Genomic DNA, 12724 nt, shown 5'->3' on the forward strand with positions numbered 1-12724 from the left:
CATTATCCAATCATGGAGCAACTAGGCTTAAAAGATTCGTGTCGTGATTTACAGACAAACTGTGCAATTAGTTATTTTTTTTATTTATATTTAATGTTCCATGCATGTGCCATAAGATTTGATGTGATGAGAAATCTTGTAAAGTTTTGGATTTAGGGTTCAGAAAGCCCTTGGATTTCATTTAGACAGTGGATAAAAATGGAAAAGTTATGTTGTGACTTTGTTGAAGCAAAGTCACCTAATTCAACTCTTTAATTGGGAACGCGTTCCTGCGAGACCAGGCTATCCACGTCACTCCAATTTTCTTTGGCCGTCAGATCTAGATATCAACGGTCCATATTTACTCCATCATCTTCTACAGTAGGCTTATTGAGATATTTTATCGACTCTTTCTCGAAGTCTCCCGTCTCTCCTTCCCCTCGGACGCCGCCTCGTTCTCTCTCTCCCGACCTTTTCCTCCCGACGCAGATGCGGACGCGGGCGCGGGCGCGGGCCGCACGACGGCGTCGACGCTCCTCCTCTTCCCTCTCTCTCTCTCTCTCTCCCTCGCCTACCTCTCACCTCCCTCCCCTTCCTATCTCTCTTCCCCTCTCTCCATGTGCGGCGGCAACCAACAGTCGAGGCAGCGCCTCCTCGACGCTCCGACATCGGTGGACCTCCACGGTTCCCATACATCTCCCCCATCCTTTCCATGGGTTTCGCAACGCCTCTTCCTGCCGGTAAGCGTGTGTTCCACTCTTCAATGAAACCCTAGCTATTTCTTTTGACTGGGTTCATGAGATGACTATTTCTTTTGATTAGGTTTCGTGATATGATGCTGGCCTGACCAAATAATCCAACTTCACTTGATGAATTTGTTTAAACAAAGGTAATCACATTAGGCTTCATTTTCTCCTTCATTGTTGTTTATTACACATATATCCATAAACACACAGCTGTACATTTTATTATTTATCAACCATTACAACTTCTAAAAATTAATGAAGAAAATTATGAACTTATTGCATACTACACCCTCTAAATGGTCGCGCAAAAGTGAACGCGAGACTGCCCACCCAGCCTATCCAATGAAACCTTAGATATTTCTTTTGGCTGCCTTATGAGATGCTTCTTTTGGCTGGGTTTATGAGATGACTATTTCTTTTGATTAGGTTTAGTGTGATTATACCAATGTCATTAAAAGAGACGGATCCACTGCATATCTCTATCAAGTATTTCCAAGCTTCATTTTCTCCTTCATTTGCCCCTAATTATTGTTTATAATAAAAAGTCATTGTATATCTAAAAACACAAACCAATAAATTTTATTATGTATCGCTCATTACAACTGCTAAAAAATTTGTGAGTAATACATCGTGCAACTTTAAATTATGAGCTCATCACCTATTATGTTCTATGAGGTTTATGGAATCTGGCAATCTATAAGTGTTTGCTACGCTTGATTTAGGAAAAAAAATATGAGTCTTATTCCTATTGCATCTTATGTACCCATGCCTTCTCGTGGTGTAAGAGGTGCTAATTTGGTCATGGTGTTGCAGATAAGGAACTCTCTTCATTTAGTACATAGTGCTATCAAGTTCATGATGAAATAAGTGCTCTATCCAAATTCACTCAGCCGATGAGCCTATCCTCAAGGTATTTGGAGACATGTTCTCTTTATAATCGTTTGTACATTGAGTACCGCCTATATCTATTGAACAATTTTCCAAACACTATTATAATGGCTTTGGCTGTATGGTGCCTCTTAATAATTCATGAGGACCCTTATATATAATGTTTTTTTGCTTTATGGTTGTGCCGGCAAGCCACAAATATCTTAGGCTACATAGATTTTTTATTGTGCTTTTCGAATTTATCTAGGTGAACCTATATTCTGCTGCCTTCATTTTATGGTAGTACCTGCATATTTGAATTTTCCTTTCAGAACTGAAACAAGTTTATTCTTTTTTGCTGCTCTTTTTGTGTGTGTGCAGAACTATCGCTCTTGCCTACTTTTATCATCTGCTTCACTTTCTTAGATTTACCAACATATGCTAAACCACGAGAACGGGATGCCGAGTTGTGGTGTCTTTGTCCAATGCGCTATCACCAGCCTCGCCCTTTGCAACCTGCAATAGGTAACGTAATATTCCTCAACATCCTTTGGGCACCAGTTACCTACAGATACCATAAAACTTTTATTTGTGCTTCCTTCATATAATACATATGTAGATTGGTTTGATGGACCTTTAGTTTGATTCATACATTTGTAATATATATTTTTTGTGTGCTTACCTTTCTATACATGTTGTTCAAAAGCATAGTATCCCCCTGCACAGAAGCCACATAGAAGGTGCGGATGGATGTGGAGGTCCTGCTGTTTCCAGCTGCTATGCATTTTCTTTTTGGAGGCAGCACATATATGTTGTGTTAGGTTTCAATGTTTTTAGGATTGAGCTCGATGGAATGCCCCTATGAGTTGTGATCAGCAACTTTCGTTTTCCTAACCTGTGTTTTAATTGCAAAGTTACCTGCGTTCTGTGGTTTTATAGATGTAGAAATTTGCTAGATGAATATTTGTTGGGATTGTAGGCTGCTTCTGATTACCATGGGATAGCCCTTCTATCTTCATGTATTGTTTTGGAAAGGTAAGCATTATTGAAATTTTATGCATTTCACCTTGTGGATGAATCGCTAAGAAATTGAGAAATTGTTTGGCCCCTGCATATCCAGTCATCCAGATAATAAATTGCTCGTGTATATATTCATGGCCTCTTTCGCCGTATTTTTTTCTCCTCAGTCCATTATTGCAGCCTCCATTTTCCTGCTGATGCATATATTCCTCAAACAACTGTTGTGTTATACAACATATATGTGCTCTTAATATATCGTTTTGTCTGCATATCTTAGTACATAATAACCTAAGATTTTTTGGTTTGTGCCATATCAAGTCAGTTTTTATACCCTATACATAAGTAAATGGATTTTACACAGAGATTCGTCATTCTGAAGACATGTATAACAACAATATCCCTATACATAAGTAAATGTATTTTGCTTTTTCTGTTGTGCTGTACTGAACCACCATATTATTAGATAATATAGCCATATTATTAGATAATATAGCCTAATATTGTAGTCACTGATCTCTCAAGCTGATAGTAATATCATTTTCTTTAAAACTTCCTTACAAACCTTCACATTGGGCTCTCCTTGTTGCAGTAAACTATAAATTATGTTATTTATTTTCCATACACCTGCTTTCAGAAATAGCTTGGTCACATATTAACTAGCAGAGGTGCTGTACTTAGATATTAACTAGGGTCCTACATGTTTTAAGAACAGTTTAATCTACCTTGTTTTAAGAACAGTTTAAATGAATTAACTATGACATTGCTAAAAATATTGATCTCTAGAATAAAAAAAGGATCATCATTCCGCTTACATTCCCCCTGTGAGTTATAGCACATTATATACGTTCATACCAATCTACCATATTTTGTAGGCTGCAGTTTTAGCTTCAGTCTAAGGTAAACTATTCTGCGGAAAATACCCTGTGTAGCTGAGTGCAAGTTTGTACCAAGTTCTAATCATAGAAAAATGTTTCTTCATTTATCTTAAAATTTCCAAGCGTGACAAACTGGCATGATTCTTTTCATTCTGCAGAGTCATGCGTTGCATAGCAGAATCTGGAGTTGTAGACCAAGAATGATGCAATTCAAACACCGCATATGATTGTCAAGGAAATATCACATAAGATAGGTACTATGCATGGGCTGTTGAGCTCGAGAAGCAGGTAATGGGCTGGTTGTTGTGGTTTCTGATCCAACTTCTTGCAGACTGAGAAACTCGACAATGATATTACAGAACAAAAAAAGCTCTAGAGGCTAGAGTTGGCAATACTGATAAGAATGTGGAAGAACTCAATACAATGCTAGAGAAAGTAAGCGTGTGGCTGTGGCTGCGGACTTATCTTCTTTGCTACATTAGGCTACTATATTTTCTACTTTACTAGCATTTGCAATTACTTTTTTATTGCTTAGCGGCCATGTCAAAAACTTTTGCTCAACAAAAAAACAAGCTTTCTGTGTTATGCTTACTGCTATTTTTTTCCTTATGTGATATTCCATTCTTTCACAGCTTATACGTTTTCTGGTGTTGGTATTTCCTATGTGTCCATATTATGTATGCTTGTGTGGGCCCATAGGGCATAGTCGACCTCTGGCCACTTTCATTAAGCGGGATACTCTATTTGTGTTATGTGATTCTTTAGCTGTTATATGTTTGGTTATAGCTACCTGGTATACCTCCTATATTGTAGGGATTCTAGAATTAGTGCTGATTATTGTTTGGTATTTTCTAGCTACCAGTTTTAGAGTAGACAATATATCAAACACTCAAATTTATCATTTTAGTGCTCCACTTCATATACACATATTATTTGTGGGTCGTATTTGTAGTTACTCACTTTCAATCTAATATGTGTACACTGTTTTTACAACCTTAGATATTTTTAACTCCTAATAATATTATTTTGTAATACCTCATAAATGTGTCTTGTCAACAATACTCCTAAATCTTTCGTGGATTTATATGTTATAAAATCCCTTGACCATTTTCTTATTCTTTGCTATCGCAGGGTGCACCACCGTCTTAAAAAGTGGGTCATCTTCTTTTGTAGAATGACAAGCGTCATGCCTATAGAATTTCGTAGCTTTTAATTGGCAGCACCTACTCATGAACTAATGTTTGTAGAATATTGCCTCTGTTATTTCCTTAAGTAGAATTGCTAGAAGTTTAGGCATCAACCCACTTCATACTAACCTTGCATAACAACTTTATTAGACACTTGACAATGTTTTTCTTTGCCTGTTAAACTTGCTCATCTTAATACAGTGGCACCTCCTATTATCGTTTATAGTGTACCAAAACTTTATTACAAACCTTGTTGTTCAGTACATATTTATCAACTTCCAATACTTTCTATCCGCTTATCTACTTTGTTAATAATCGGCGCGCAGGGGCGCGCCATTCCTACTAGTCTCTGTTAGACCAGGTCGGCAGATCGACTACGGCGAGGGTGCTACGTCTGCCGTGTGGTGTCTGGTCAGTGAAGGAGCAGAGTGCAGATTGAAGTCTGGATAGAGGAGCATGGAGATTTTTTTTTATTTCTAACACTTTTAACACTATTTTCAAATGTAACACTATTATTTTTTTGTTCAAAACTCATCATGCATAATGGCACGGCAAAACCACACTATCATGCTATGCATGGCAGCGCAGTAAGACTGCCATGTGGCAGTCAATCGAGCGCTGACTTGCTAACGTAACACAACTTATAAAAATTGTATTTTTATACGATCTCAAACGAAGATGATCTTTATATAAAAGTTATAGTCCTCAACAAGATCTACAACTTTATAGTTTTAAGTTTTTTATTTAAAATATGTTAAAAAAATAATATAAAAAGTTTCAGCATCGTATTAATTGTGTACAAACATTTGCTGCCTTAGAAAAAATCATATCTTATCCCACAGGTGACTCAAAGTGAAGATAAACTAGTAACAAGGGAGAAGGTGTTCAATCCTATGGTTGAGGATAAGTATGATGGTCGGACTGAGATTAGATGGGTGATGTTTGTTGCCTGGAAGAAAAGTAAAATTCAGGCACCTGTGATTTAGCAACTTCCATGATGCTAAATAGAGATACTTTCTAAATGAAAGTTATAGATCTTAATAAGATCTACAAATTTATAGTTTTAAGTTTTTCCATTTAAATCATTAAAATGACAAAAAAATAAAGTTCCAGCATCGTATTAATTGCGTACAAGCTCTTATATTTTTCAGCATTTTAATTGATCTCAACTGCAAAAACTCAAAACTATGAACTTATAGATCTACAACTTTTATATAGAAAGTATCTCCAATTAGTGCCATATAAGAAAGATATGATTTTTCCAGGACGACATGAACCCGTACGTGATTAATAGGATGCTAAAACTTTACATTATTTTTTGAGCATTTAGCGACTTCAAATAAAAAACTCAAAACTATAAAGTTGTAAATCTCATCGAGAGCTACAATTATCAAGTAAAAATTATCTTCATCCGAGATTGTATGAAAAAAAATATAATTTTCTAAATTGCGCCATGTCAACGAGTTAGCGCTCGGTTCACTCTAGTGACAGTCTTGTCGCGCCACGATGCATGGCGCGACAGTATGGTTTTGCCACCGTCATGCATGGTGCAACCAAAAGAGTTAGCTTTTTTTAAAAAATAAATAGTGTTAGATTTGAAAATAGTGTTAAAAAAGTATTAGACATAAAAAAATCATCATGGATAAGAGATCACAGCATCTCCAAGAGTACTCCATATTCCTTCCTCATCCATGTTTTTTGGGGAACAAGAAGAAAAAATCGTCTCTAAATCCCATCTTTCCATACTTGGTAAACCACCATCACAGGCGTGGCCTGGGAGCACGCATGCATGCAGAGAAGTAGGTGTGGGAAAGGAAAAGAAGGAAAGAAAGACAGGGTTCTAGGTGAGAAAAGCACAAGAAAAAGATCTAGTGGAAGGGTTTCAATGCATACAAAATAAATTTAGGGTTTCTAATGCAAAACATGAGACCAAATTGTGGGAAAAAAGAAAACTCTTGGAGATGACTTTTTTTTTCTCTCCATACTAATTTAGGAGTTGGCAAACACCATATTTTCAGCAACAAAATATGGAGAACTCTTATAGATGCAGCTTTGTATAGTTTCTCCCCTAAAATTTACTCCCTATCCCATCGGATGTTTAGACACATGCAAAAGGTAAATATAAGCATAGATTACAACTATTTTCTGAGACAAATCTTTTAAGCCTAATTAGTTCATGATTTGATAATATGGTCTACAGTTCAAATATAGTAAACATGTACTAGTGATGGATTAATTAGGCTTAATAAATTTATCTCATGGAGTACTGAAGACTTCTGTAAATTTTTTTTATTACTATCCGAATATTTCTATGTAACAACTGATGTGATATCCTAAAACTTTACACCTGGAACATTTTTTTCGTTCAATGTTTCCTATGGAACATTGCCCATCGTCTAGCTATGAACTATGATATTTAAGTCTCATGGTAAACAACATCAACACACAAAAAAAAAGAAATGCTAAACAACACTTGTGTTTTGCTTGCTGGTGCCCAATTTTCTAGCCGATGAATTTACACTCTTTCTTTTCTTCTCCAAATCCGACGGCTCTCACTCGGGTGAGCTTAGAAGGAGCTTGGGGAGGTAGGGATCTGTTGAAGACAATTGTCCGTTCAATGAAGTTTCACGGTGTATCCACATAGGACTCTTGTGTTTTCAAGGCAGTCCGGACTGTAGGCCACTCATGTCAGAAGTTTTGTCCATGCTGGAGAACAAAACCATTCAGCTCCCACTACCAATGCAAACTGTGTATTTTCCACGTAGGGATGCTGAACGTGGAAGAGTATGCAACAATAGGCTACAGTCATTGAATGTTTTTGGGTGTCACATTGGATGTGTCGGAAGGATATCGAGAGGTTTCGGATGCTAATAAAAAAATTACATAGTTCACTAGAAAACTACGAGACAAATTTATTAAGCCTAATTAATTCATCATTAGCACATATGGGTTACTGTAGCAATTATGACTAATCATGGACTAATTAGGCTTAAAAGATTTGTGTCACGATTTATACCAAACTGTGCAATTAATTTTTTTATTTACTTTTAATGTTTCATGTATGTGTCCAAAAATTTGATAGGATGGATAAGAAGTTTTTGGATGAGGAACTAAAAAGGGCCTGAGATAGAAGGACGCTAGATGTTTACATGGATAACTGAACTTCAGAATGTTCCTCTGCCATTGAGTTTATTACACTTACACGCAAAACACTAGGATCAAGTTGAGTGTACGTGAAAAAGGAAATTACTGCATCTTATTCATTTTAGATATTGATGACATTTACCCTAACAATCCTAAGGTGCTCCCCGAGCAGGCAAGGTGGACACGTCACCCAAAATTTCCTTACTGGTCCACCTCAGCGACACGTGAGCTCCATGTTTCCTGATTGGTCCACCTCTGCACAGAAGAAATAAATATATACTACAATCTTCCAATTCCCAATCGAGACACTTCTCCTTCGCGATGTTTCTTCCAGACCCCGACCTCGACCGCTGCACCCGGCGATGCCGTCGTCCTCCCTCGACGGCTGCCTCCTAGCGCTGTGGCCGCATCTCAGGCCCCTGAGCCGGCACATGGGTGGTCCTCTCTCTCCTGTTCCTCCCCTCTCTCCGTTCCTCTCCTGACGCGGGTGGAGCGGCGGCGGCCTTGGCATGCGGCGTAGCCCGACGGCGTGCGGCCGGCTAGTGGCTGTCCCCGGCGACGGACACCGTTGACTGCCGCCGCAGCTTCCCCGGCGCTGCCTCCTCCAGGTGTCCCCTATGCCATCCACGAAACCCTAGCAGCTTCTTCCTCACTACTGTTGGCGGCCGCGACTTAGCTCAGGGCTCTATCTAGTGGTATCTGACCATCCTCGTCTCCTACTTCCCATCATGGCTCCTCCGGCAGACCCCCTCTATCCCTCGTGGACATGCGCTGGCAGTTGTGCAGGTTGCGAGATCCACCACATCTCCTCGGTCCATCTGCTCCCGAATCAGGGGACGATGGTTGGTTGTCCTATGTTGCCGCAGTTGGCGAGATGCAGCGGGTACCCTGCGCTGCACGTCTGTGCTAGGCCGCTGGCCCCTGTTGGGACTGGATAGTGCCTCTGCATCTATCTCCTACTATAAGTGAGAGCAAATTAATTTGGAGATAGTAACATAGTGCTAAGTTTTCTATTGTGCAGGTTGACTTAATGCTTCATTAAATTGATCAGCCCTTGCATGACGATTTGTGCAATGTTAAGACTTAAGAGAACCCTGCAATTGAATACGGTAAGCCTATTGCTTCCATTTTTTGTATGCTGACTTCTATGTTTTGTTCCAATAAAATTAGTATGACCAGTCAAGGACTTACTCATTATCTTACTTAGGTTCCTCACAGGCTGTAGCTTATGCCACCAGCACTCTAATACTATGAGGATTGATAGGAATCGGTTTGGTTTGGTATTTTTTAGCATGAGATACCAGAGCTTGCTTGTCTGCTAATTTTATAATATTCCAATCCTTGTTTTGCATAAACACTGGGTTTTTGAGACACAATCAAACATTGATGTTAGGATGATGTCTTGTTTCATGGGCTGTATTATACATATATTTTTAAGGTTAACACTCAAGTTAGTGTTTCCATGGTACTGCTAGCACATTTATGCAGTTAACATATTTTAATTATGTACAGAAGCTGATCATTCCGGCTTGCTCTGCCATCGTTTAGCATATCAGGGCACAACCTAGACATCATGGAATGCATCTTTATGCTGCTCTCCCTTCCCTCCCCCTTCCCCTTGTTTAATTTTCTTTAAAAAAAATTATCTCCCGTTAACCCATACTAATACTGCTGCTCTCCCTTCCCTCCCCCTCCCATCTTGCATTTCTTAGAGTAAGGTACAGTAACATATTTTGAGGGGCTATTTGTAGTTAAACTAAAACAATATAAACTACAAGCAAGATAGCTTAGTCTTTATCTATATATGCAATAGCCCTTTTATATAGGTATATTTTCCTGACAGGGTTCCATCCTCTCTATATTAGTTTGCTCGTGTTAGATTGTTTAGTAAATTTGTTAAAGCCACCTACCTCACCTTAGTTAGTTGTTTTTACTTCGAGTGCCAGTTGCATTACTGGATTGCACCTTGAATTTTGTTGACCACTCTTTAGGAATTGCCTTGCTTGTTTCCCAATTCTACTGATGCTCCAAATTAAACTACTAAACTACTTGGTGAAACCTTATGAAGTAAATAAGCTGAAAGCAGGAACACATTGTTTTGTCGTATATGGTAATACCATTTCCTGCTGCACCATATATAGGCATGTGTGACTATATCACAGTTTACTAAAACTCAATCACTTTCAGGTGAAAAATTTTTCAAAGATGTGAGTTATATTATTAGTATTATTATTGAGGTTGTATGTGTTGAGCCCTTCTCTACTTGAAAAAAAAAGAACCCATGAAGCATGGAGGCAAACATAATTGCAAATCAATATGAGCTGCCTAAATTTGAGTTTGAGTATTGGGAGGTATGCAGTTCCCTTTAATATATTTTATTCATGCAGGTTCTCCATTTATAGTAAAGCCATAATTCACCCTGTTATTTCATAAAAATTTCTCTACACGTACATATGCGTAATAATATTTAGTGCATGCTCTTCATGTCCACATACAAAGGAAGAGAGTTTCATGACCTTCAAAACTACATGTGTGTAATGGCTAGAACAAGTCTTCAAATTTCTTATGCTTCGCTTCGAGTTTGGTTCATCTATACATTACACACAAATTTCTGTCAATTTAATAGATTTGGTATTTATTATAGTGCCCTTAGCTTTATTTAGAATTCATATCTTTTTGGGGATGGATGGTGCAATATCCTAATTCATACTTACTCTACACAAAGTGCTGCATGGTCCATTTTATATGAGACTTGATCCAAGATGCTGATAATTGTGGACCAATAGCAGACTCAGTTCAGAGTTCAGAGAGCTTAATATGCTTGTCGTCAAGTAGGTGGGCACAACAAAAATAAGCAATAATTATCTGCATACTCTGCTGTTAAGGAAGTCTAATTGAACACTAAAAAAATATTCAGTGTAAGTCAAATTAGATAGTTCACATGCATGTAAAGCTTGGTTATAGGTGCAGTGTGTGTTATGTTCTAGGTCATAACAACCTTTCAAAGTTCAACCAATAATATGGTTACTAAAAAAATATTGAACAGTTAACAGTTTGTATGGTCCACATTTGCCTCAAACTGCGCCTTTTCCCATTCTAGGTTACCAAAGATGGCATTGCCACCTTTGTTTAGGGCCCAATTTTTCAGAGAATTCGTGGTGTCCTGTTCTTATTAATGATCCCCTCACTATTGCAGAGCTGAATGCTTGTCCAGTTTTGGAGTTCACTTAGCTTACATGCTGCAGCAAGTCACCCTCAAGCAGTCCTGGGCTCCAAGAACGTCAGAAGTTGATTTATTTGGTCTACATTCTCAACTTACTGCAATTTCAATTCTCTTTACCGCTGCAGGTGAACCAGGAATCATTTAAAAATGCTTTTGCCTGCGGCAGTTGGTTAAGTAGAGAACACCATCTAATTAGCAAGCTATTTTTAAATGTTCCATTTGTACATAGTTGTTTGGTAAAAGAAATGTTTTACATGAGTTGCTTATGAAACAAAAAACTTCCTTTGGTGGTACTAAGGATTGTTTGCTTCTTACCTGACGTGGTGCACTAGAATGGTTACTTTCATAACATCTGTACTTACCGTACCTCCAAACTTAAGTTTCCATAATACACTTTTTCATATTGTTGTTAAAATCTGTGACATTTTTACGCACTGGGTATCTGATGCAGCAGTAGCTTCTACTACAGTCTTTGCCAATATAGAATATGGTCTCCCAGATATTTAGAATGTGTTTGTAACTCAATTCTTATCTATACAACTACATGTAAGTTTCCCGGAAAGAATTGGTTCAGTTTTCTGGTTTTCATGCAGCTGGCTGATTTGTCTAAAGATGTAATCATTCCTCTCTTTACAGATGGCCGAACCTGCAATGCCGAATGCTTTGATAAAGAATGAAGCTTCAAGTTCCATCTTTGCTTTGTCAATCATGGGAAACACCTGATTTTGCAAATTGCTAATCACTTACAATCTGCTGTTAATTCATCATCGAAGGGATACAAAAATTGAAGCTCATTTTACTAGCCACTCATTGCTGCCTTATCATGATTATCATAGCAGTTTGTCTTTAGGGTACTTTGTTACGTTGACTTATCCTTAATATTGATGCTTTTGTTGTGCCCTATAGCATTAGTCTCGTGTCTGGCGACCATTCCTTGATAGTGTATTCGTTTAGGTCTAATTTGAAGATGTCAACCAACATATGTTTCTTCTATAGCTGCCACGTTCTCTTTACCCACGCGCGCGAGGGCGCGCGCTTTCTACTAGTTTATATCAACGTGCCTCACTTCAGACTCGTATTCGTACTCCACAAGAGGGTTTTTATTTATTTATCTTCAGTTACTCTGTTATCTACCAGATTTATAGTTTTTTTTCTATCCTAGGAGTATCCTAAGTCAACATATTTTTCAAATAACGCTAGTTAATTACACGTGCTTCACCTTGTTTGGTTATTTCGGTAACTAGAAGAACTAAATCCACAAAGTTTAGACAAAATAAACTGTAACATGTTCAGTGCTGTTTTTAGCATTTTTGAACACTACAATCTGATCAGGGCTTCAGAGACCATGACCAGATTAGAGAAAACCGATGTAGTAGTAGTAGTACCTGTCCTCATGAGTGCAACCATGCATGGCGAACATAGTGTTGTATCGCCGTGGGGAGATGGGTAGTATGGCAGCTCCGCCTGATAGTGGGCTGTGATCCGGCCCTAACCTCACTCCAACCCTATGCGCTTTAGCACTGAATCCAATCCCACCGTACTCCAAACCCTCTCTAGTTTAATTGAATTCAATCCGATTCTATCCCTTGGGCCGCACAATCCTAACCCACGTGTGATCCTTATTAAGCCCTCAGGCCGATCCAACACAAGAATCCAAGGTCCTTACTCGAATATGCTAGCAGG

At 38.4% G+C, this 12724-nt stretch overlaps 2 long non-coding RNA genes across 5 annotated transcripts; both read left to right on the forward strand.

The window, feature by feature from the left end:
* On the forward strand, positions 528-2300 carry LOC110435411. The gene is made up of 4 exons (XR_002453070.1): positions 528-719; positions 802-868; positions 1539-1635; positions 1974-2300. It is a non-coding gene; the product is annotated as an uncharacterized LOC110435411 (long non-coding RNA).
* LOC110435490 lies at positions 8133-12032 on the forward strand. Of its 4 annotated transcripts, none has more exons than XR_002453201.1 (3): positions 8133-8927; positions 10006-11587; positions 11678-12032. It is a non-coding gene; the product is annotated as an uncharacterized LOC110435490 (long non-coding RNA). The 4 variants fall into 4 exon arrangements; XR_002453202.1 differs by having other exon boundaries at positions 10006-10169; positions 11015-12032; XR_002453199.1 differs by having other exon boundaries at positions 10006-12032.

Source organism: Sorghum bicolor, chromosome 5, assembly GCF_000003195.3.
Source record: "Sorghum bicolor cultivar BTx623 chromosome 5, Sorghum_bicolor_NCBIv3, whole genome shotgun sequence".
Classification (NCBI taxonomy): Eukaryota; Viridiplantae; Streptophyta; class Magnoliopsida; order Poales; family Poaceae; genus Sorghum; species Sorghum bicolor.